The sequence below is a fragment of the Aedes aegypti genome, chromosome 2 (assembly GCF_002204515.2).
Source record: "Aedes aegypti strain LVP_AGWG chromosome 2, AaegL5.0 Primary Assembly, whole genome shotgun sequence".
Lineage (NCBI taxonomy): Eukaryota > Metazoa > Arthropoda > Insecta > Diptera > Culicidae > Aedes > Aedes aegypti.
Genome location: NC_035108.1, coordinates 119,850,750 through 119,878,260, shown reverse-complemented (window position 1 = coordinate 119,878,260; position 27,511 = coordinate 119,850,750). Strand labels below are relative to the sequence as shown.

The following is a 27,511-nucleotide window of genomic DNA, read 5'->3' as shown; positions in this document are numbered from 1 at the left end:
AATCCTATCGAATTTCAATTTAAATCCAATCCAAATCCGATATAAATACAACCCAAGTCCAACCAAAGACCAATCCTATTCCAATTATAATCCAAATATCACATAAATCCAAATCAAATGCAATCAAATTTCGAACTCAGTCCATTTCAAATCAAATCTTTTTCACATTTTATGCAATGCTTCCCTCCATTACTCACTACTTTCAACTCCCTGACCGCTTTTCCTCCAACTTCTACTTCCATGCACTTCAATTTCCATTACGATTCCAATTGCACTTCCATTTCACTATAAATTGCACTTTTTCTACTGTCACTGTAACAAACACTATAATTGAGGTACCAAAATATAATTACTTGAACTACTGGTTCCAACAGGCCACAGGAATCAGAAAATTCGACCGATTGGCCTACCGGCTGCGCCATTGTAGTAAACGAAAGATGACGAATAAAATTAACATCTGTTCGTTACCGCAATAGTTACCAGAATGAATTGTCCCGCTTCAACTTAAGCTAACGATCCCGATTTCGCTCCGCCAAGTCAAGTAGGTGCAATCTCGGAGCTTTATCTCCGAAGTTTCACTACTACATATATAATCACATTACGCAAGTCACTCGTGTTGCGTTCATCATCTTCCGAGCTCCAGAATCGTGTGGCTTCAATTCTTTTTTCTGTATTGGGCTCGCTTCAATCCGAAGTAAGCCTTCGTTCAATTTTTCGTGTTTCTCTTGTTCTCTTATGTTGTTCCGATTAGAACTCGAGCGATACCTTCAATTTCGGTTGTATACACACTCAACAAAATCATACCATTTTATTTAACATTGTTACCCTAACCACTACAACTCCTAAGTAGAGTTTCCAATCCCGGGAATATTTCCCGGGAAATGGAATTTCTCGGGATTTCCGTATTTCCCGGAATATACCTAATTCCCGGGTAGTTCTATTAAAAAATAATTGATTTACTATTTTCAAACAATAACCATCGCACAATTTACTTTTCATATCATTTTTACCAATGACCTCATCAGATCACTAGTTATATTTCTATGTTGATATGTTGCTTTTCGTACTCAAATAATTGTTGGTAAAATATATATCTTTTTGACGGTATGTTTTTCCAAAAAATATTATATACTATACAATATAAATGATTTTTCGAGGGACCTATTCCATGAAATGAGTAGGCTAATAATGTTTTCATGGATGTAACAGCCACAATTTTCAACATAAAATCCTAGATGGATATTATTGAAACGCTTGGAAAAATTAATTCAATGTTGGTAAATAGTATTTGAACTTCATACGATTTGTCAAAAATTTTGCTTAATGTTATAAACTTTCTTGTTTTGAACCCTCGCGTTTAAAACATAACCAAAGATTTAAAAAAAAATAAATAAATTGCTCACAAAAAAGAGAAATAGTCATACAAATTTGCTGATGTAAAATAAATATACATGAAAAACGAACAAATTAAACAAAATCGAATTTGCTTCATTTTCATTTTTTAGCATTTCCCGGGATCTCGACACTCGAAGTCGAGTCTAGTACACGACACTGAAGACGGCCTTACAGTTGAGGTCGAAATACGCGTATCTGTCAAAGGATACAAACTCTAGTGGAATTAAATGGTATAGTACTAAATTCGGTTTTTCATCTACTTATAGGTATTCTACTAAACAGCTCGAAGATTTATTATTGTATGACTTCTTTTCAATATAGCCACAACATGCGGCATACTATTAGCTATGTTTAAAAAAAATAGCGGGGTCAAAAATCTCATGAGCCAGGAGCTCTGGAAGGGCCGCATCTATTTGTACTTAGTTTGTTCTGTTTTTACTGACACGTTATCCCGAATTCATAGAGATTGAGACGTCGCACAGTATATTTTGGACAAAAAACGGAATTGTCCCCAAAGCGGCCCTGGCGGAACCGACTACGATGTGCCGCGGAACTGTCCACTTATTCAAATTATATTTAAATAGTAATAATCTATCATTATCTTACGTTTCACATTAAAACTTCGGTGTTGTAGCTGCAATAAATAAAAAAAATCACATTTCCAAAGTTTGGCACCCTCGTGACCCCAGTACAACCCGGAATAACCCCGGTATGGTTCCGAATTCAGCCTTGTCCATTTATGACAAATAACTGGTATCTTTTTAAAGTTAACCGATGGAAGTTGACAAAATGGCAGCTATGTGAAAATGCCTTGCGGGCCTTCGGGTACGTAAAAGTTATATCGGATACATTTTCTTATTAATGATGTAAACATTTCACGATGACTTTGTGCATTATCCTTTGAATATCCAAAACGTGTTCCGTGGAAAAAGGAGCACACCTCTAATGATGATGTGCCCTGGGAAGTCACGAAAAGATTATCAACTGGCAGGATTTGAACCCGAAACCCAAAATATGGTCTTGCTCAGGGGTTGAATTCGCTCTCTGTAACCAGGGTTGCCACATTCAAATCTGTATTTTTTCTTCGATTTATCTGTATTTCTGTGTGCTGCAGCAAAATATCTGTATTTCAAATCTGTATCACTAATATATAAGATAGAAATCAAAATTAAACTTGAAATTCAAGGAAATACCAATACAGTAAGGACCCGATTTTGTCAGCCCCTCGATGAATTTTAGGCTGACAAAATAGGGAACCTGACAAAATCGGGTCGTTTTATTTTGTTCCTATTTTTCAAATTTTGACGTGCTACATGGTTACATGGACTTTTAAGAGGGCGATGAACATGGGAGTAGTCAGTTTTTTTTTATCAGGGGCTCCCCCTCCCTTATATTGGTAATATAGATTTTTAACACTTAATAAAAGGCATTGCCATTGCCCCCTCTGGCTACGCCCATGCGTGCATGACATCAAACATCATCATCAATTTTAATGTAAACGTGGTAAAACATGCCGATTACACTTTTTTTGACAATTTTAAAATAGGCTCACAAAATCGGGTCAAAAAGCTGACAAAATCGGGGGTAGACAAAATCGGGGGCAGACAAAATCGGGGGCTGACAAAATCGGGTCAGTACTGTAATTTGTAACTAAAATGCAAAATTGTATATGTGGCAACCCTGTCGGTAACAACCATGATCCGCAGGACATCATTTTCTGCTACAGCTTTGATTTTATCATGGGGATAACAGTGCAAGGTAAAACCCATCTAAACAAGCTCCAAACTTGGGGGCACTATTGATTTAGGATGTTCAGTAATTGTTTATAATGTCAGTGTAAAAAACACCTTCCCCCGATGGTAAATGAGCGAGAGAAACTTGTTTTTATCATCGCTCTCTCTCTCTCTCTCTCTCTCTCTCTCTCTCTCTCTCTCTCTCTCTCTCTCTCTCTCTCTCTCTCTCTCTCTCTCTCTCTCTCTCTCTCTCTCTCTCTCTCTCTCTCTCTCTCTCTCTCTCTCTCTCTCTCTCTCTCTCTCTCTCTCTCTCTCTCTCTCTCTCTCTCTCTCTCTCTCTCTCTCTCTCTCTCTCTCTCTCTCTCTCTCTCTCTCTCTCTCTCTCTCTCTCTCTCTCTCTCTCTCTCTCTCTCTCTCTCTCTCTCTCTCTCTCTCTCTCTCTCTCTCTCTCTCTCTCTCTCTCTCTCTCTCTCTCTCTCTCTCTCTCTCTCTCTCTCTCTCTCTCTCTCTCTCTCTCTCTCTCTCTCTCTCTCTCTCTCTCTCTCTCTCTCTCTCTCTCTCTCTCTCTCTCTCTCTCTCTCTCTCTCTCTCTCTCTCTCTCTCTCTCTCTCTCTCTCTCTCTCTCTCTCTCTCTCTCTCTCTCTCTCTCTCTCTCTCTCTCTCTCTCTCTCTCTCTCTCTCTCTCTCTCTCTCTCTCTCTCTCTCTCTCTCTCTCTCTCTCTGTGTGCGGCTCTCGTTCGCTGCTGCTATTTATCAAGCTCGTTATAAAGTGTGAAACATTGCCGATAATGCACCGATACAGATAGGACGTCTGTCTCCGCTTGCTTCGACCTTCCTTCAAAATCAAATGAGAACGAACTCTGCACTGCCTGGTCTTGCTTATTTACAGCTATATTGTCTTTAAAAGGTTAGAAGGCACTTCGATTTGTGGCTTGGAAAACTATTGTTCTTAAATTGGTAAAGACAGACCACGTGGTTACAGAGAGACTGCTGGTGATCTTTATTTTGTTTTACGTCGCTATGCAGGTAGGTTGAAAAAAGGGTGTAGAGTAGAGTAATGCAAATTTTGAAATTTTTGCTCCCCTATGCTTTAACGACTTATATTGTGGTAAATAGCATCCTCCCAAAGTTTTGAATAAATCGGAAGAAATTTGACTGTGCACAGCCCATTTGAAGTTTATATGCAGATTACTATGGAAAACGCCGCCTTTTGTGTTCGGTTCTCTTCGTCATGATGTTTTATGGAGAAGTGAACACCCTCTTCTCATGTGAAATCCTTTCAGCTACAACTTTGCCGAAGACCACATTTTGATTGGACGTCAGAATAAATTGCTATTCATAATCATAAACTGGGTTTGCATTTTGCATGCTGAGCCAACTGCCCGACAGGCAACAGTGCAGTGGTGCTCCTGGTTCTACAGCAAAAAAGCAGTGTTGCTCTGAAAGTAATTGAATGATCATCTCAACATGGCTTAGACTTTGTTATCAATAATAACAAAATATCCTTACGTCTCATCAAAATGTGGTCTTCGGCAAAGTTGTAGCTGAAAGGATTTCACATGAGAAGAGTTTGTTCACTTTTCCATAGATTATTATTTCGAGCAGTTAGAGGATTGAACACTAAAGCTTTGCCATTCTCATAGTAATTTCCATATAAGCTTCATATGGCGTGTGCACAACCAAATTTCTTCCAAATCACTCCAAATTTTGGGAGAATGATTTTTATCATAATTCACACCGTTTAAGCATATGGAAGCAAACATTTCAAAATTTGCATCAGTCTAGTGTAGAGACATACCCGTGTTTCACCGAGACATGATGCGTTCGTCGACCACCTGATTCTTTCAAGATCACACACAAGTATTTTTCTGGAATAACAGTGTTTAGTTCAAGTTGACTCATAGGCAATGCTGTTATATAATTTGTACTTATCGCTCATTTCAGTTCCGAGAAATGCAGTGTCATAATACTTTATAACATCCGATTGAAACGATTACTAACGATAGGTGCTGTTGATCATAGAAATTATGGGGCCAGCGATTAATATAAACCAAACTTATCTACGATCGATGTCAATCATTTGTTTATAATTTAAACATCAAACACCAAAAAACTCTTACAATTGTTCTAGGGAATCATGTGCGATCAGCAGATATAAAAAACGAACCTCATCAACAATGAACCAAGTTCAAGTGTAAGGTCGAACCACCGGCCAAACACAGTCGTTGAGAATATCCACCACAAGCTGGGAATTTATCCGCTGATTGCAGCAGCGCCCCATCAATCAACGGCAGCAGTGCAGCAAATTTTCCATGATGTGACTGTAATCTTGCATTTGTTTACCGTGCGCGTCACGTTACAGCACACCTATTACATCATGGACGTAACTGAGTAGCGTTGTGTTGGGATTACGATCACCATTAGTGTAAACGTTGCATCGTTAGGCACTCAGACATGCGGATAGATGACCACACAAGCAAAAGGGTTTTGCCTATTAGGGTTCGCTCTGGTGGTGTTAGTAGATCACGATCATTCTGGATTACTGTGGAACGACTGTTGTAGCGATATTGTAAACAACAAGGTACTTCTAAGTCAAGGGTGGCCCAAAATATAGAAAGATGGACCTTTCAGTGATGTAACGTTAAGCCTGATATATTTTTTATTTTTTTATTAGTATCATTCCAAACATTACATTCATTTGTATCTAGGTGGTCCGTGTCAGGCAGCACTATAATCCTAATTTGGTAAAACTAAATTAAGCATTTCTTACCATTTTGTTAACAACATGTTACATTGCATTTACTGTAGCAGTTCAGAATTTTTACAGGTGGGTTGATTTCACCTGCTTATCAGAGACAAAAAAGCACGTTTTCAATTTACTTAACCTACTTAACCTAAATATATAACGCACGAATCGTGGCAAAAAAAGATTACAACGATTTTAGTCTAAAATTATTATTCATTTTATTTGACATTTGTTCCAATGTTTCAATATTGGATATTCTATGTAACTCATTAGTAATATGCCAGGGAAGAAGCCTCAGAATCATTTTTGAAATTTTATTTCGAATCCTCTGTAAATTTGTTTGAATATCTAAAGCTTGTATTTAAGACAAAGTTTTGATTTTCTATTAATATGGGGATAGAAACATTTTACATATTTGTTACATTTGACTTGGATGCCCTCAATGTGATTTTTGAAAGCATGAGTCCTAGATACTTAACTTTATTTATAGAACCCCTCTCATCGTGACAACATGTCTGGTTTTAAATAAAGAGCTTTTGGTTTATGTGGGAGTAGTATTAGTTGAGTTTTGGAAACATTAGGAGAAATCTTCCATTTTTGCAAGTATGAAGAAAACTAGCCAAACTTTTTTGTAATCGACTACAGATGACACGCAGTATTCGTCCTTTGGCGGAGAGGCCTGTGTCATCCGCAAACAAGGATTTTGTGAAAACATTGTATAATATTGGTCCCAAAATGCTGCCTTGAGGAACACCAGCTCTTGCAGGAAGTCTTTCAGACTTGGAGTTCTGATAATTAACCTGAAGTGTACGATTTGACAGATAACTTCGAATTATTCTAACAATCTAACAATGTATGTATGTGGAAAATTAAAATTTTTCAATTTTACAATCAAACCTTCATGCCAAACACTGTCGAATGCATTTTCTATGTCTAGAAGAGCAAGACCAGTAAAATAGTCTTCAGATGTGTTGGAACGGATCAAATTTATTACACGTAAAAGTTGATGAGTAGTCGAATGTCCATGGCAGAATCCGAACTGTTCATTGTCAAAAATTGAATTTTCGTTGATTTGGGTCATCTCTTGGAAGAAAGCAAACTGATTGGAAAATAGCTAGAAGCTTCTGCAGGATTTTTTTCTGGTTTAAACTTTAGCATTTTTCCATTTGTCAGGAAAATATGCTAGTTGAAAACATTTGTTAAATATATCAACTAAGAAAGATAGACTAAAAGTTTCTTGATGAGGATGTAAAAAATTCCATCATCGCCGGGAGCTTTCATATTTTTGAATTTTTTAATAGTAGTTTTCACTTCTTCCAAATCAGTCTTTTCAGGAATTTTCGAAAACGTTCTCTTGATTGTGAATATTTTCGAAGTCCTGAGTAACTTGATTTTCAATTGGACTAGCAAGTTCTAAATTAAAATTGTGCACGCTTTCAAACCGCATAGCAAGTTTTTGAGCTTTTTCGCAATTAGTTAGTAATAATTTGTTTTCCTCTTTCAATGCCGGTATTGGCTCTTGAGTTTTTTTTTTCAAAATTTTAGATAATTTCCAAAAGGGCTTAGAGCCAGGGTCCAATTGAGAAATTTTATTTTCAAAATTTCGGTTTCTTAATTGTGAAAAACATTTTTGATTTCTTTCTGCAAATCCTGCCATATAATTTTCATAGCAGGATCGCGAGTGCGTTGAAATTGCCTTCTCCTCACGTTTTTAAGACGGATCAAGAGTTTAAGATCATCACGTTCATAATCACGGATTCATATTTTACTTCACATTTTGGAATTGCAATGCTCTTGGCTTCAACAATGGAATTTGTTAAAGTTTCAAGAACATTGTCAATATCAAGTTTTGCTTGTAAAGAAATGTTAACCTCAAGATAAGAGTCAATATGTGTTTCATTTATATTCCAGTCGACTCGAAAATAATTGAAAGTGGAGATACTAGGATTTAGAATCGCTTCATGGGATATTTGAAATGTAACAGGGACATGATCAGAACCAAAATCAGCATGAGAAATCAGTTGGCTACAAAAATAACTAGAGTCGGTTAAGACCAAATCAATCGTAGATGGATTTCTAGAAGAGGAAAACATGCAGTGATAGCCCTATTGTATTGAATTGAGAAATATCCTGAAGAGCACTTATTAAATAAAATTCTGCTGTTGGAATTACTTTGAGAATTATTCCATGACCGATGTTTGGAATTAAAGTCGCCAATGACAAAAAATTTTGACTTATTGCGAGTCAATTTTTGCAAGTCAGTTTGGAGCAAACTAACTTGCTGTCCAGAGCATTAAAAATGCAAACAGGCAGCTATGAAAGTATATTTACCAAGCTGTGTTTCAACAGAAACACCTAAAGTTTCAAAATAAAAAAATAGTTTCAAATGACGAAAACAGTTGGTGTTTTATACGCCTATGAATGATGATTGCAACTCCCCCACATGCCCCATCAAGTCAATCATTACGATAAACAAAAAAGTTAGGATCTTTTTTTTTCGATCCAGGTTTTAAATATGTTTCAGTAATAACTGCTATATGCACGTTATTAGCTGTAAGAAATTTAAACAGCTCGTCCTATTTACTATTCAAGGAACGAGCATTCAAATTTTTAAAAAAATTAAATTATTATTTATTGGATCCACTAGAAAAACGTAATCCAATAACAATTTGATTGGTAAACTTTACACCAACTTGGACTGTTTCAATCATAGTGGTGGCTTTGAACATTGCATCAATCATTCGATTCAATTGTTCAGTTAGAAAATTAAAATCAGCGGCAGACATATCACTTGAAGAGGTTACATTATGTGATGATTTTCCGTTCGAATTTTCGGCAGACGAAGAGGTGGAGTAGAAGTGGCGGCAGGGTTTTTTTTTCATTTGATTTGAAACAATTAGAACAGGTACTCATAGTATGTAAAGGGGAGGAGTGCAAATTACCTGCTACGATATCGGCAAAGGATTTTCCATGGATAGATACATTCGAAATTAATAAATTCAAACGGCTACCTGACGGATTAAAATTCTTGATGGGTGTGATTCCTATTCAAGCGATCGTTAACTGTAAAATGAACATTGTTCGATACTCTACCAGGCAAATTCCGGAAACGACCGTTACCGTAGCGGATGTTACTGTTCATCTGCCTGGCACGAGCCTCGACGACTCGCCTACGCGAAGGGCAAGCCCAAAAATTGGACTTATGATTGCCCTTGCAATTGACGCATATGAACTTCCTTCACTGGACAGACGTCTTTGGCGTGAGAAGAACCTCCGCAAATCATGCATTTAGCATCCTTGCGACAATTTTTTGTACCATGACCCCACTTTTGGCACCGACCGCACTGGGTAGGGTTCTGGTAATTTCCTCCTTGTTTTTGGAAATGTTCCCATGCCACACGGACATCGAACATAAGTCTAGCTTTTTCTGAAGCTTCAATAGTAATTGGATCTTTTTTGTTAAAGTGAACTAAATAATATTCTTGAGAAAGCCCTTTTCGAACAATGCCAGATTGGGTTCTCTTTTTCATAATGATTACTTGGACTGGGGAAAATCCAAGTAAATCATTTATTCCATTTTTGATCTCTTCAGGTGACTTATAGTCACTTGAGAGACCTTTCAAGACAACTTTGAACAAAGTTTTGTCGTCATAAGTAAAAAATTTGTGCCTCTTCTCTTCAAGATGTTTGAGAAGAAGTTCACGATCTTTAAGAGTTTCCGACAAAACGCGACAGTCTCCTTTCTTTGCGATTTGGAAGGAAACCTTGATTCCCCTGATGGAGTTCATTTGCCTAAATCCTCCAAATTCGGAACAACTGACTACGATAGGCGGCACTCTTTGTTTCCTCGCTTGAATCAAAGAACTTGGGCAAGAGGATGCTTCGATTTGATGTTCGGAAAATTAGTCTAAAACGTCGAACTGATTGCTCATTTCGATGCTTTTATCAACATTAATCATTTCACCCTTGGAAGAAAGCGCGCATTTCGGAGAAACGCCCTTTCTTCCATTTTTGCCACGTTTAGTGACAGTTTTAAAACCCACTTTTTCGGGAGGAAGTTGTTAATTCAGAGATTCACCATTCCTTTTGTTCATGGTTGCAACCATGTTCAGTGAATAAACGAAAGAAGAAGTAACCTTCTAAGATTCCTGGATGTTTTTTGTTTCAATTTACGTTAAAATCTTGAAGAAATTATAGGGATATATACACATCAATATCGGTATTGATTCAATTGAAACACGTAAAGTAGATGATGAACAAATTGTCAAATGAATGCTTTAACAAATCCACAGAAAACACCGAAGAAAATTAACCTCTTTCAAATTCTTGCGTAGCTTCTACAAAAATCAGTGAAAGTCTTTCTAGAAGAAATAATTTAAAAGCTCTCAGAGAAGTGTTTATAGAAACATTCGGATCTGTATCCTGAGAAACTAGTGGATGAATATCCTGAAAATAGCTTTCAATAATCCAAAAGTTTCCATAAGTGGCGTCTTCTTGGACATTTGTAACATATTTTGTCTCTTCTAATTTTGATAGTTACCTAGATTTAAATAGTAATATGCCTTATACGAAAAACGGTTGAAAACCACTGATGTCCTGTTGGCGTTTCAGGGCTCAATTAAATAATGCGCAGCTGATAAAGGCCGGAGTGTGGACTGCTCCACGCTATTTTTTCCAGAACACCGGGAGCCGGTGCATCACGGGTGCAATGCCAATGCACTTTTAAGTATGCGAGGATTGCAAAACTCGTCCGTCTCTGTATTGTAGGCGAACGTATACCTATAGGCTTCCCGATGTTTACGTGCACTAGCAGTGACTGCTATTATAGGTAACCCTCTAAAATCCAAATAATTAATTGTCATCTAAATATAATTTTTCGATTTTAAATATCGATCTAAGTACCTACGTTTTGAATAATAATTTATTTCAGTTTTCAATTTTTCTAATTATTTTTCCTGAACATCTCTATTTAATTTTTTATTTTTTTTGGAAATTATTTCATATTGGATTAGATTTTTTCAAACATTTTTTATAATGAAACTATGTTTTGATAGTAATTTTTTTTTTACTAATATGCGTTTTTCTTTCTTACCTATTAACCAAAACTAAATCATGTTGATATCAAGTTACGAAAAAATGCATAAACTCCTGAAGGGTATCTAAAGGCGGGGATGGGTGTTTGAGGGTTAATGCCTATGGTGATGGGACGTTATTTACTATTGAGCTGTTGATATTTACTGTTCGATTGTTTTGGTATGGGCAATAATTGCGACGATTGCGTAATTCTATTTTTATTATTACTTGAACACTCACAGAAGTTTTCTATTTGTTTTTAATTGGAGATGAGCGAGATGGAAGATGATCGAGTTGCAGTGGTGTCGCATTTTTAAGCAGAAGGGTTCTGTTTTAGCTTGATATGAATGGCATGTGCGGCGGCCGGCATTCTGACGTCGAACGGTTTGTTTTGCTTGTCTCCCGGCTTTAGCAGTGCAATTAGTTTTGCTAGTTAAGCTATATGGATAGTTTTATATGTCGGTCGTGGTATTATATGGCGCGTGGCAAGCGCAAGTTGTTTTGCTAGACGTGTACTAACGGCGTGTCCCTAAATTGGTGATACGATTCAGTGAATGGCGAGCTGTGAAACTGTCGTTACGTCCCCACTGGGATAGAGCCTGCTTACAGCTTAAAATTACTAACTGAGAGCTTGCTTTGATGAAATTACCAATTTTGTCTTTGTGAACCGTGTGGCTGAAAAAAAACATGAGCAAACGCTCCCTTAGTGGAGGTAGCTCCAATAGTGGAGGTAGTGTGTTTTGGCATGTTTCACACTAATAAATGATTGGGTGATATTTTTCTATGATTTACAATGCGAAAATGATACAAGTAATCGATTAATATTCGAGATATTTTATAGGAAAACAGTTTAAACAATTCGTCCCTTTATTAGATTAGATAATTCGAAAATCAAAATTTTGAGATGTGCAACGTTGAAAATATGACCGTTTTACAAGGTGATGATTAATCGCAGAGAATGTGATTGGAAAATAAACTTGAACTTATGTATTTTGAATCACACGCATATAAGCTGTGGATATTTTGCAGATCAAAATGAGAATAATGTTTTGACATATTGAAGTCAAAAATTTCAAAATTCGAGTTATCTAGTTGTATCATCAAGGGGACGAATTGTTTTGCTTAAAATTTTTGCTCCCTTGCACCTATAGTAGTGCCATAAGAAATCAATGGTTTGCACCACTAAAGGAACCAGTCTTGAACATACCTCCACTAAAGGAACAGTGTTCCTATTATTGGTGCAAGGATATTTGCAGGAAAATTTCAAATGAATCGTGATTTTTATACATATAAATGTTATAAGGATTGGGAATCTTTCGACTGATACGATAAAATCATATATTTCATGATTTTATCACCATGTTTTAGCAGTTTTCCCTTAGGTGCACCAATAATGGTTCATTTTCCCTATGTCAAAGGATGGAAATTTCGATAACAAAAAATCCTAAACTGCCCGGGAATCGAATTCAGAAATCAATTAAATAAGTTTCCAACTGATATCCATCCTCGAAACACTTTTTGAATGTTAAGGTCTTAAAAATACGACTAGATAGAAGGTGGCAATATTTGTATTCTAGCAACTTAAACCTCTAATAGTCAACTAGAAGTAGAGTAACGGACGTATTTTGAACCCTTTAAGGAAGTGAATTTGGGGTTTTGTCCCAAAAAATTGATTGCACAACGTAACCAAGTCAAAGAACATGCCAAAACGCGAAGAAAAATTCTTATCCATGAGGGTAGGGTAACCAATATTACTTAGAGCCCAATATATTTTGGTACCCTGGGCCATTTTCCAACATGTTTCCCAGTTTAAACCAAACTTAATTTTCAAGTCATGTGGAAAGATAGTCGAACTGCTTCACACTTGTATGAACCAATTGTACATAGGGTGTTTTATGTATTTTGGACATACCGTTACCAGAGTTGCATAGCATCAGTCATATCAGCTGATGGCTGATGTATTTAAACTATCAAAATCAATATCACTTTGATCTGACTGTCATGTCTACCTATCTCAAGTGATATTAATTATTATACCTTTTGACTTGGTACCTTTTATCTGTTCGTACCTACGGTATTTCTGAGCTATAAGTACTGGCTGCAGTTGGTGCAGAAGAGAGACTTCCCGAAATGTGGACTGATTAACATATTATTTTATTTTTAAATATTTACGGGATATAAAAGTGGCGACGAGGATCATGGAAACGTGTGTTGAAGATAATCGATTTTCTTTGGGGTGGCGAACTGCCAATTGTATCTGGTTTTGAAAGTGTGGTGAAATTGCCGATTTGAGTTGAACCAAATTGCTCTTCAGAGCTGACGAAATTGTCGTTTATTGTGAACATAGTTGTTCTTTTGTGAAGCAATTGCTGTATTGAGATGAACGACATTGTTCTTTAGTGTTGGCGAATTTGTCAAATGCAATGTTGAGCAGTAAAATCCAATGATTTGAATGTTTTGTTGTAGTCATGGAATTTGCGCATTTAAGATAAGATCGTGGAATTCTATGGATATATTTTCGATTGTTCGTTGTATGAGTTGTTGCAACTTGTAGGTGGCTTTTAAAGAGTTATTAGAAAGTTTCTAAAGGGGAAAGGACTGTCATGTCTACCTATCTCAAGTGATATTAATTATTATACCTTTTGACTTGGTACCTTTTATCTGTTCGTACCTACGGTATTTCTGAGCTATAAGTACTGGCTGCAGTTGGTGCAGAAGAGAGACTTCCCGAAATGTGGACTGATTAACATATTATTTTATTTTTATATATTTACAGGATATAAAACTGACAACCAACAGCAGTGATGCGATATCGCACTCTAGATCAGAATTACTGCACAACGAGTAATTAGCCACGCTATTAATGTTTTTCAGTGACCAACTCACAGTTTTAATCCATCTGTAGACTATCGCGAATATCGTATTGATAAATCGCCATTTTATTTCCTTAATTTAAGGCGAAACTTAATCCATCAGTGATATCTATAGTCAATACACTGGTGATGGAGCAGACAGCATGATGTTGATGTGATATGGAATGATCGGAATTGTATCGCAGTCGGCATGTACAAGTCAGAAAATTTCAAGCATTGATAGTGACAGCCATTAACTCTGGCCGTTACGTGTAAATAATTTGGCATCTTTCATTAGATTTTGTCTTAAATGACCAGATTATATACGCGTAAATGTTTGTATTTTGTATTAATTTAAAATTTATTCATCTCAATCGATTAATCCATGCAACCATTACAACACGTTACACACAAATATTGATGCCATCGGACGTCGTTCAAATGTAAATTAAAACAAAAGCGCAAAGTTTCTTAGGTTTTCTATAGCTTCATCGATTGCTTAGACTATGCGCGTATTTGAATTATTTACGAAGTATTTTAGAGCTAAACATGACCGTGTGGACATCTTCATCTTACAGAGGAAGTTTTTAATCTACATTTTGACATGTTCATTGACTTGATAACGCTGTGCGTTTAAATAATTGAAACAAAACCCCAAAATCACTTCCTTAAGGTAAAGATGAATCGCAGCCAAACTACAAATTTACAGGAGCACAAACCTGGAAAACCACGTAGTGAAAGAAGTCTAAATTTTTTGCTTAATTTGGAATTTTGGTAATTTTCTACGCCAATAGTCCAATATTTATATTCGTATAAATCGACTTTTTCTTTATTTTGTATCAACTCATTTATCGAAAAATTCTAAACGTCAGTGCACCCCCACAACACGATCACAATCTAACAGTGCGTTTTACCGAATCTATGACAAAAGGTCGAAAGACAAAAGATCGAAAGGACAAAAGGTCGAAAGACAAAAGGTCGAAAGGACAAAAGGTCGAAGAACAAAAAAGAAGGGACAAAAGGTCGAAAATCTCTTTTCAAAGAAGGAAAAATTTCCCACCATGCAAAACGTTTTCGACCTTTTGTCCTTTCGACCTTTTGTCTTTCGACCTTTTGTCTTTCGACCTTTTGTCCATAAACCCGTTTTACCCCCTATATCTTGGTGCGTCGGGTGGTTATTGAGTGGACAATGCGTACCATTGGTACTTCGCGTACCTGCAGGTATAAAATAGATCCCATTTGTGGTCCTTAGCCTCTTGTCCAGTAACTCCTATCCCTACCTCCCCGTGGTGCCGCCTGGGGTACGAGTAACCGTAGGGAAGATCGGGTAACCAACCCTGGTGGGACCTTGGTCGTATGCTGACAGGGAAGGGGGGCTCCTCTCTTCTGAGGGTGTAGCTTATCAGAGCGTCTGTTCTCCATGTTAGGGGCGGCTCAAAACAGCGTCTGTTCTCCATGTTAGGAGCGGCTGATCATCGTCCTAGTGCCAGCGTGGGACTCTAAACAGTGCTGTGCACGATGATCCTCCGGCGAGACAGGGGGTTGGTGCAGGCCTTACAAGCCAGCCGTAAAAATCATCAGTACAGGAAGCATACAATGTAAATTCGGACCGGAACAATCGGCATAGACCCAGGCATCGAAAACGGACTAACGATTAGAAACTCGGATCATGGAACTGTAAGTCTCTCAACGGGAAGTACCCGCATTTTTTCCAAATTATTGAGGGTCCGCAAGTTCGACATCGTAGCGCTGCAGGAGGCGCGTAATTGGGTGGTGGCCAATCGACAACACAATGTGCAAGTTGAGGATCAAAGGCTGCCCAAGCCATGATGTCAAAATTGTTATCGGAGATCTCAACGCTTAGGTTGGCCAGGAGGAGGAATTTTGACCGATCATAGGGAAGTTCAGCGCTCACCAGCTTATGAACGAAAATGGCCTTGGACTGATTGATTTCGCCGCCTCCAAAAACATGGCCATACGTAGTACCTACTTCCAGCACAGCCTTCCGTATCGGTACACCTGGAGATCACCCCAACAAACTGAATCGCAAATCGACCACGTTTTGATTGATGGAAGACACTTCTCGGACATTATCGACGTCAGAACTTATCGCGGCGCAGCAATCGATTCGGACCACTACCTAGTGACGGTTAAAGTGCGCCAACGACTCTCCGTTGTGAACAACATTCGGTACCGACGCCCGCCACGGTACAATCTGGAACGACTCAAGCTACCCGAAGTCGCAACTGATTACGCGCAAAGCCTTGAAGCAGCGTTGCCGGAAGAGGGAGCGCTCACCGAAGCCCCTCTTGAGGACTGATGGAGTAGTCTCAAAGCAGCCATAAACAACGCATCGGAAGGTGTCATTGGGTTCGTGGAACGGTTGGTTCGACGAGGAGTGTCAGACGGTTTTGGCCGAGAATAATGCAGCTCGGGCGATGATGCTGCAGCAAGGTACCCGTCAAAACGTGGAACGATACAAACAGAAGCGAAGACAGCAAACCTATCCATTCCGGGATAAAAAGTGCCGCCTGGAAGAGTTGGAGTGCGAAGAGATGGAGCAGCTGTGTCGTTCTCAAGAAACACGAAAGTTCTACAAGAAACTAAATGCATCCCGCAAAGGCTTTGTGCCGCGAGCCGAAATGTGCGGGATAACGATGGAGGTATCTTGACGGACGAACGTGAGGTGATTGAAAGGTGGGAGCAGCACTACGATGAACACCTAAACGGCGCAGAGGAGGAAGATCAAGACAGCAGGAGGAATGGCTTCATCAGTACGGCGGATGAGAGAGACGTGCCAACTCCCACAATAGGTGAAGTTAAGGATGCTATCAAACAGCTCAAGAACAACAAAGCAGCTGGAAAGGATGGTATTGGAGCGGAACTTATTAAAATGGGCCCGGACAGGTTGGCCACTTGTCTGCACCGATTAATAGCCAGGATCTGGGATACAGAACAGCTACCGGAGGAGTGGAAGGAGGGAATGATATACCCAATATACAAAGAGGGTGACAAGTTAGAATGTGAGAACTATCGAGCGATCACCATTCTTAATGCAGCCTATAAAGTGCTTTCCCAGATCATCTTCCGCCGTCTATCGCCACTGGCAAGCAGATTTGTGGGAAGTTATCAAGCCGGTTTTGTGGACGGGCGATCGACGACAGACCAAATCTTTATGTTGCGGCAGATCCTCCAGAAGTGTTGCGAATATCAAGTCCATACGCACCACCTATTCATCGATTTTAAAGCGGCCTATGGTACCATCGACCGCGAAGGGCTATGGAAGATTATGGACGAGAATGGTTTTCCCGGGAAACTGACTAGACTGATCAAAGCAACGATGGATAGTGTACAGTGCTGTGTGAAGATATCGGGTGCATTATCGGACCCGTTTGAAACACGCAAAGGACTTCGAGAAGGCGATGGTCTTTCCTGCTTCCTGTTCAATATTGCGCTAGAAGGTGTTATGAAACGGGCGGGCCTCAATATGCGGGGCACGATCTTCAATAAATTCAGCCAGTTCATTTGTGTCGCTGACGACGTGGACATTGTCGGAAGAACGTTCCAGGTGGTTGCTGAACAGTATACCAAGCTGAAACGTGAAGCTGATCGGGTTGGATTGAAGGTAAATACGTCGAAGACGAAATATCTGCTGGCTGGAGGAACCGAGCGCGATAGAGCTCGCATAGGTAGACGCGTGAGGATCGACGGGGATGAGTTCGAGGTGGTGGACGAATTTGTCTACCTCGGATCATTGATAACGTCGGATAACAACTGCAGTAGAGAAATTCGAAGACGTATCATTGCCGGAAGTCGTGCTTACTATGGACTCCACAAGACTGGTAAACTTCACTTCCGTACTAAGTGTACCATGTACAAGACGCTAATAAGACCGGTAGTCCTCTACGGGCATGGGACGTGGACAATGCTCGAGTTTTTGAACGACGTGTGCTTAGGGCAATCTTCGCCGGAGTATTGAGAACGGCGTATGGAGGAGAAGAATGAACCACGAGCTTGCGCAACTCTACGGTGAACCCAGTATCACGAAAGTCGCCAAAGCTGGAAGGGTACGATGGGCGGGACACGTTTTGAGAATGGCGGACAACAATCCCGCAAAAATGGTGTTCACCTCAAATCCGGCCGGTACAAGACGAAGGGGAGCGCAACGAGCTAGGTGGTTTGACCAAGTGGAGCAGGATCTTGGAAGTGTGGGGCGATCGAGGAATTGGAGGTTAGCAGCCATGGACCGAGTTAGTTGGCGTGACATTGTGGCGCAGGTCATGTCTTGAAGGACGTAGAGCCAGCAAAAGTAAGTAAAGTAATCTTGGTGCGTCTTATCCCAATATTTTGGTACGTTCTGTCTCGTCCATTTGGCATTTTGAACAAGTACTGTTTTTGAATGCTTCCTAAAACAATATTTCTCGATTACTTTTTCAAATCGACGTAAGTAACTTCCATACGGTTTTGAGAAAATTTATTCAGAAAAATCACAACCTGTCTTCTAAAACTGTTTTAAAATGAATCACCTTTTTGACATTTTTTCGCCGTGTACATTGCTTAAATTTTGCACACAATAAGCTCGCATTCAAAAACTAGGGAGTTCCTGTTATTTCCCACAAAAATTTTATTACAAAATGATAAGCCGATTTATTCTGTTACTTTCGACGTTTTTGTACCAGTGTAAAATCGACTCAAGCAGTGTTTTGTTTTGATTCGTGGTTAAGTCACTTTGTTTCTCCATACAACGGAGCGGCGAAAGTAGTGGTTAGGTAGCGAAAGTTGAAAATCTTACTTTCGTCGTTTTGTAAATCCGGAAAGCAAACGTTCTAAAAGTGAAAAATCGAGTTGGTTTAGAGCAAAATGTGTAGAATTTCGTCTGCGAAACACGTGGAATCGATAAAGTAAGTTTGTATACTTTTTTGACTTGAGTCTGTTTGAATAAGTTTTAGAGATTTCACGTCGAACAAACAGTTATTTTGGAAAAAATATTTGATTGACCATAGAAAATACTGTATACTACTGTGTTACGTGACAAGTTTCTAGTAAAATCTTATTATATCCCTGTAAAATGAGATTGAGCTTAAGTTGGCATTTTGAACCATCTTCTCCTGCTGTCTGTAGGGGTGTTGCACTAACATTGACGTCAGCATGTCCAATTGTTTCCATATATTCCACTAGCGATTTCCCACAAACTTTTACCCATTTCTTTAGCAAGTTTCTACCTGTGATTCCATCAAAAGCTGGAAGGATACGATGAGCAGTGTATGTTGTAAGAATGCCGGACAACAACCCTGCTAAGATTGTGTTCGCGTTGGATCCGGTTGGTATAAGAAGGCGTGGAGCGCAGCGAGCTAGGTGGGCGGATCAAATGCGTATCGATTTGGCGAGCGTGGGGCAGAACCGAGGATGGAGAGATGTGCCCACGAACCGAGTATTGTGACGTGAAATTGTTGATTCAGTGTTATCTGCCTGGATGTTAACTAAATAAATAATAATCCATCAAAAGTTCAATAACAAATTCCTAAAATCAATCCATCAGGAATTTCACCAGGAATTCCTCCAAGTAAAGCTGTTGGAATTTCTTTAGGAATTCTACCAAAATTCATCGGTAAATCCTTATTGATTCCACCAGGCGTTAATCCCGAAATTTAATCAAGATTTTGTCCAGTGATTTGAAAAGGAATTTCTGTAAGAAGTCCTTTAGAAATTCTTTCCGAAAGTTCACTTGGAATTCCTCATGGGACTCCACCAGGAGTTCTTCAAGGAATCACGAGTTTTTCTAGGGATTCCTCAAAATGTTCCTCCAGAGATTCCATCAGGACTTCAAAAGTTTTCATCAGAAGTTACCGAAGATTCCATCGGGAATACCTTCAGAGATTTCACCAGGAAAATTTATCAAAATTTCTTCCAAGGATTCCATCAGGAGTTTCTCTAAGCATCAGAAGTTATTCTAGAGGGAATTGAACATGAACACGAGTTCGTGCAGGAATTTCATCAGGAGTACTTCTAAGATTAATCATGAATATAAAAATTTTATCAGGACTTCAATCAAGAATCCATCGAAAGTTTTTCTAGAGATTCAATCGGAAGTTCCTCTAGGGATTCCATCGGAAGTTTCTCTAGAGATCCCATCAAGTGTTCTTCGAGGGATTCCATCTAGAATTCTTTAAGGAATTCTATCTGAAATTCCTCGAAAGATTCCATCGGGAGTTCCTTCAGGGATTGCAACCGGATTCCATCAGGAGTTTCTCTAGCAATTCCATCAGAAGTATATCCAGTGATTCAACCAGAAGTTTTTTCAGATATTCCACCTGGAGTTCGTCCTGGGATTTCATTAGGCGATCCTCTAAGGATTCCAGCAAGAGTTCTTCTCGGGATTTCATCAGGAGTTCATTCAATAATATCTTTAGAAATTCCTCCAAGGATTCCATCAGGAGTTCCTATAGGGATTCTATCAGGAGTGCCTTCAGAGCTTTCATCAGAGTTTTTCTGGGGATTTCACCAGGAATTCCCCCAGGGATTCCATCAAAAATTCCTTCAGAGATTCCACCTGGAATTCCTCGAAGGATTCGATCAGGAGTACCTCCTAAGGTAATATCAGGAGTTCCTCGAAGAATTCGCTCAGGATTCCATTTAGGGATCATTCATTCATTTATTTAGCTAACATATACACAGATAACACTGAATCAACAATTTCACGCCACAATACTCGGTTCGTGGCCGCATCCATCTAGGGATATCACAAGGAATTTTACTAGGGATTCTATCAGGAATTCCTCCAAGGATTTCATCAGGAGTTCCTGAAGGGTTTCCATCAGGAGTGCATCTAGGGTTTTCATCAGGAGTTCCTCCAATGATTCCGCCAGGAGTTCCTTCGAGAATCTCTTCAGGAATTCCTTGATAGATTCCATAAGGAGTTCCTAAAGGGATCCCATCAGGAATTCCTATAGCGATTTTATCAGAAGTACCTTTAGAACTTCCATCAGAGATCTTTTGGGGATTTCATCAGGAGTTCCTCCAGGGATTTTATCATGAGTTCCTTCGGAGATTCCACCTGGCATTGCTCCAGAGATTTTATCATCAGTCCCTCCAGTAATTTAATAACGAGTTCCTTGAGGAATGTCATCAGGATTTCTTCTAGGGATCATAAATAGTTGCTATAGAAATTCTATCAAGAGTTCCATCAGGAATATTATCAGGAATTCCTCCAGGGATTTCATCAAGAGTTCCTATAGGGATTCCATTAGAAATTCTTCTAGAGATTCCATCAGAAGTTCCTTCAGAGTTTCCACCTGGAAACCCTGCAGAGATTATATGAGAATTTCCTCAAAAGGGAATTTTTGGGGATTTTAGGGATTGTATAAAAAGGAGTTTCTTCAGGAATTCCTTCAGGATTTTTTTTCGAGAATCTAATAAGGATAGTAATTTCTTCATAAACTTCAACAGGAGTTCCTATTCAGCTTTTTATGAGCGCTAAAGGCCGCCACAAGCCTCCTCGCTTTCTGGTAGGGATCAAGCATTCTGACGTTCGACTTGGGTCGTTTGACAGTAAATCGATAAGATCGATCATCAAACTTATCGATCAGCTCTCAAACGACCCATGCCATACGTCAAATTGCCTGATCCCTACCAGAAAGTCAGAAGTTTGTTCAAAATTTCATCTCGAACTCCTTCGAAGATTACATCAGGAGTTCTTTTGGGGATTTCATCAGGAGTTACTTCATGGATTTCATTACAATTTCCTTTAGATATTGGATTAGATATTTAGATATTTTCTATAGGATTAGAGATGGAAGCCTGGAATTCCTCCAATGATTCTATCAAAAGTTTATGTAAGTTCAGTCGTCGTGAAGTTTATCACCGTTCTACCACGACTACTGAAGTGTGAGGGGTTCGCCTGAGTCTTCCAACAGGAATTTTTGAATGGAATTTCATCCGGAGTTCTTGAAGGAATCCATCATGAGATGCTATAGGGATTCAATTAGGAATTCCTACAGGGATATAACTTCTTATTTTTGGAAAACTTTCATTTGGAAAACTTAAAAAAGAAAGGACATTTGGAAAATTAAAATGAAACATTCATGTAATTTAGATTAAATTATTAATTTCGTCTGTTATATTTCTACTAGCAACACAAAAATAATTATACAGTCGAATTTTAATTGTGCTCCCGCTAGGCAGGCTATAGTCCATTTATAACTTTTTGACATAAATCTCGATGTTGGTAGCCTTGATTTTCTATTGTATTCGATTTCTTGACAGCTGAAAACTTAGCCTAGGAGAAATCTTACACTAGGTGGGCTACCGGTCTAGTGCAACGAACGAAAGTTGACTGTAGTGCAATTCAGTAAACAATGATGTATGGTTGTTCCGGCCTTATTTTGAAAATTGTGTATTTTCAAGAGATTACTTATCTTATATTACTTATTACCTTAATTTACCAAGTTTTTGGTTTTCATGTTACCATTTTCTCCAATCCAAACTCCTAATTACTTGATTTGATTGCAACGAAAAGTGCAGGCACCATGCTGTTGTTTTCATAGAACTCAAACGCCACTTATACAATATCAGAGATGTTTGTTTTTCTTCACAGTTACAAAACTTTTCCACTTTTCACCTCAATGAGCAATCGAAGTGGACGACTTTTATCTTATCTTTCTCAATCATTGCATTCCATCGGTTTGTTTTGAATTTACACTACCGGAACCAACAAAGCAGAATGCGTTAAAAGCCATGCAATCGGAAGCGAGAATTTCTTTGTTGAACTTTTTTCTTACATCACAGACAAACGGACGTAGCACTGGCGATTTTTTTTTATCGAAGACGCTTCAAACGACCATTTTAATTTCTCCATGTTTCAATCTTTGAAGATTGTTTTGTGTTAGAGTTTTACGCTTCGGTAAGTCTTGTTGTTTTTTTTCCTGGCTTTACGTCCCAACTGGAACAGAGCCTGCTTTTCAGCTATGTGTTCTAATGAGCACTTTCCCAGTTATGAACTGAGAGAATTCTTTGCCAATTGACCATTTTTGACGAATTCCATTCAAAAAAAAAAAAAAAAATCGTGCTCGATAGTCTTCGATTTGGATTAAATTTGCACATGTTTTTGGTATGATACAATAAGTGTTTTCCATAGAAAAATTGATCATTTTGACTCAAGAATAACTTTTGAAAATGGCCTATAAATTTATGCATGCAACTTATTTGAAAAATTCTAACATCGAAACTGTTCGTTTTAGCGAAAAATATTCTGTGGAGAAGTTGTAGTGAACCGTTTGGACTAGAAGAAAAAAAAAATACACTGAAAAAATATTTTATTTATTTTCATAAAAAATCAAAAATAAAACTTAAGTTTTTAATTACACAAAAACCCCATTTTTAATATATTTTTTAAATTTTCACCATGGAGTTTCGATAGTAAACAGATATTTGGGACAAAGTTTCATGATGGAGAAATTTTTAATAAAAACGTTTTTCTTAGAACAAGTTTTGGCCGATATTCAAAATTTTGATATTTTTTTCAAAATTAATCGGAAAATATTCTGAACCATAATGATTATATGGATAATTTCTCTAGAAGTAGCCATTTTTTGAATTATATCGAGTTTAATGCAAAAAATATTAATTAAATATTCAAATAGGCCATTTTCGTTAGTAATTCGCGATTCTCCGTCAAGGAAAATAAGTAAGTGGAAAGAAATAAAGCCTTCATTCTCGAAAACGTATTATTATTGATAAAGAATCACGAATAAATAATAAAAATGGCATATTTCAATATTTAAATAATATTGTTTGCATTAAACTCGATATAATTCGAAAATGGCTACTTCTAGGGAAATTATTCATATAATTTTCATGGTTCAGAATCATTTCAAGATTCTTATTGTATCATCAATCGGCACAAAAGTTGTTCTTAGAAAAACATTTTTCTGAAAAATGTCTCCATCAAGAAACTTTATCCTAAACATCTGTTTACTATCGAAACTCTACGGTGAAAATTTAAAGATATTGAAAATTGGGTTTATGTGTAATTTAAAATTTTAGTTTTATTTTTGAGTTTTTCACGAAAAAAACATGAAACGTTTTTTGAGTGTTATTCTTCTTTTCTTGTAGGCCAAACGGTTCACTACAACTTCTTCATAGAACATTTTTCACTCAAATCAACAGTTTCGGAGTTAGATTTTTTCAAATAAGTTGCATGAAAAAACATATAGGCCATTTTCATAAGTTATTCTCGAATCAAAATGATCGATTTTTCTTTGGAAAACACATATTGTATCATACCAAAAACATGTGCAAAATTTACTGCAAATGTACAGGGTGATTACTAATTCCTGTCAGTAAAGTAAATGTTCGTAGATAAAAGATGTGTGTATGAATTTTAATTTCCGGTGTACATCCTGTTTTGCACATCTATTAAGTTTGTTTTGACAAAGTAAAGATTAAATCTTTTTTCATTTACCTTAGTTTTTAGTCATATGTGTTGTTTTAAAGGCATTGCACCTGGCACGCACGTTTTCCACAGATATGTATTTTTGACTAAACTTCACTGAAAAAATTTCCTGATTGAAACAGCATGATACCACAATCTTTTAGACTTACTAGGGGATAGAATGAGACTGATTATGGAAAATTTCAAGTATTTATTGTGTGGCAGTTACGAAGACACTCTATGCTCAGGAAAGTTGAGAAAATTTCCTTCAAGAAAAGATCCTCGACCGGTGGGATACGAACCCACGACCACCGGCTTGGTCTTGCTGAATAGCTGTGCGTTTACCGCATAAACAAAAACTATATCAGTACAATTTCCCGAAAGGTCCACAACCATTTGCAACAATATCTGAATTATTTTGGTTACAATGAAAAATAACAATATATCCACCATACCCGAAACGTTTTTAACAATTCGAAAAACGATAAATAGTAAAATCACAATGTGGGGAATAGGCGGTTAAGTTATGTAACAATTTGAAAACGTCGATTTTCTCGAACAAAATTTCTCATCAACAGTTTCCCAAAAGGTCTATACTGTCCATTTTTCAGCAAAATCAATGTAAGCCAAACAGTGTTGACACATTTGAACCATATGCCCGCATAGCAAAATACAGTTTGTCTTACTTTAAGAATAATAAACATCTTGTAACGGTTACTGTTAATGTATCAAAAATAGTTACTTTTATGTATAACCATATGGACTTCAAAGCTTTTCACCATTTCAAACAGTAAGATCAACCCATACCTATCAGTAACAATATATGATACTGCTCTGATATTGTTAAATTATATGGGAATGGATTCAAGCAAGATATGGTGGAAATATACCGCCACCATTCGGCAAATTGTTTCTGTTTAAATTTGTGCAACACACTCACACATTTGCATTTGACAATATTGAACTACATTTCAACAGTTCGACAAATAGTTTCATTTTCTAAGTATTTGTAGGCGACATTTAATCTAGCGTTGAGTGTAGAAAAAATCGCTGTCAGATTGCCGTCGAAGGAACCATATGGTTCTAAGGGAAATAAATAACGTATGCATAATTATTGGATTACGGTGCTTTATTGTATTTTTACCCTATCCTATTCTGTTATGTAATATAATGCAAGCACTAGGATAATTCCTGAGGCTTTTTTTTCGAGGAATTTGAGAAGAAATTCTTGAAGAATCAGATGAATAGTCACGAAATTAACCTCTTAATATTGCACTTTTTAGAGACTCGAATTAAAATTGAAAACCAGACCCGCTACCAGCCCAGCGATGATTCAATTAAAGTTAAATATCACCTCAAGGATATTCTTTCATTCTTTCTGAAACTCACGGAATATCGCCAATGCATCCATGTATTGATCGTTTCCCTTAAAAGAACGCATCCAGCAACCAGAAGCAGCGCTGCAATCGCTCGCAATCTTCCACTTGTCGCCCTGGGCTGTAACCGTGAATGTCTTCTGGAAGGGTTTGGTAGATTTGTCCTGGTAGATGACCGTTCCCGAAACCTTGATGATGAACGTCAGCTGCGAGGACACAGCGTCGCCAATGATCGGCTGAGCGACCAGGGTACACGTGTTCATAATGTGTTCGAAGCGGGGCAGTTCCTGGAATTACTTCTGGATGTTGTCCTTCCCGTTGGCACCATTTCCGTTCCACACCAGCAAACCGTTGTCCATGTAGAGCCGGGTCATCTGATGCCGCTTCTTGGCTACTTTTTCGTTGTACAGTTTGGTGAATTCCCCCTCCATCTGGCAAGCGGTATCGATTTTGGTGCGCAGATTCTACGGGGATTGGGTTTGAACCAAACATCCAACAGATTGGCTTACTGGGTCGATCGAAGTTGTCATTTTTTTCATGTGAATTGTTGTTTTGTAAACTTAATTTCAGTCTAACTCGACTTTTATAAATTAACTGCAAGCTTTGAACAGTTTCAATAGTAGAATAAGAAGTAAAGAATACAGCTTGACAGTTTTCCTTGGACGGCAATCCGACAGCGATTTTTTCTACACTCAACGCTAGGTTAAATGTCGCCTACAAATACCAACAAAATGTAACTATTTGTCGAACTGTTATCCATAATAGTGGTTTTCCACCGAAGCTCAATATTCTGTAGTAAAATCCTTCACTGTTTCTGAGCTTACCGGCAAATATCTGTCAACTGCAGACAATCCACCCCTCTTCGTTGAATTTCACCGTAACGATGTGATTAGCTCGCAATAATCTGTGTATCAGGAAAATACCACATCAACTCCCCTCCCATCTTGGGTAGACACATATTTCGTTTCTCACAGAACAGCTCATCCCTCCAAACTGTGCCACAAAGTCTGCTTCAAACTTCTCTGCCACTGACTGGTTTGCATGCATTCATCTCGGTTATTAGATAATCGAGCGTAGGATTGCCAACAGAGTTCCACAGTTTGAATTGATTGGGATGACGACAAAACGATATCAGCATCCATCGTTTTCCTTGTCGTTCCAAAGTGAGATTGCCCCACAAATAAATGGTACCGTAATCCGGGGAAACATTGATCAGATTTTGGCATGTTTCTTAAATTATTCATTTGAAAGTGAAAAGATTGCAGGTTTTATATTTTTAAAACAAGTACTGGCACGCACTGCTCGTGACTATATACTGTATTTTGGTTTTCAAAAGATTTAAGTGCCGTAAAATGGGGTGTTAAGGACTCGTGGGGTTTTAAGGGATTGAACTTCTCCATCAAGTTTGACAAGTCACAAAAACGTCGAAAGTCGATATATCAGTCATCTGAAATGTTTGATTTGTTCGGAGGATTGTGAACTGCAGTATGTGATAGGAAATGTCTAATAAAATAAAGTATTGTGAAGTCTAGATATTGAAAACGATTCAAAAAAATTTTGTTCAAATTTTATAGGCTAAATACATTAAACTACAAAACTGTGAAACAATATTAAGAAAAATATGTGAGTAACTTAGAAAATAAGTATATTTAATTGAGATCACAATGCAGGCAACAAATTTTAAAAATTTTATCTGGATTTCGACTTTTAATATTTTTTTATGGAAAAAGTCTGTTTTTGAAAATACGTGGGGTGTTAAGGGATTATCTTTTCTACTTTTTTCCAAGTAACTAAACTCATTCGATTTATGCTGTAATATATTCCAATATACTTTTGCCTTACTCCGTGAGGTAGAACTGCATTGTAAAAGTTAGGGACCCTGTTTTGTTTGTTACTGAATATCTCCA

At 38.0% G+C, this 27,511-nt stretch overlaps 1 protein-coding gene and 1 pseudogene across 1 annotated transcript in view; one reads left to right on the top strand and one right to left on the bottom strand.

Annotated features, from left to right (window-relative positions):
- Positions 1-27,511, top strand: part of LOC5573421 (protein cycle) — a 186,351-nt gene that overhangs the window by 9,186 nt on the left and 149,654 nt on the right. The gene's annotated exons all lie outside the window — the stretch shown is intronic.
- On the bottom strand, positions 25,598-26,655 carry LOC110675132 (annotated as a pseudogene).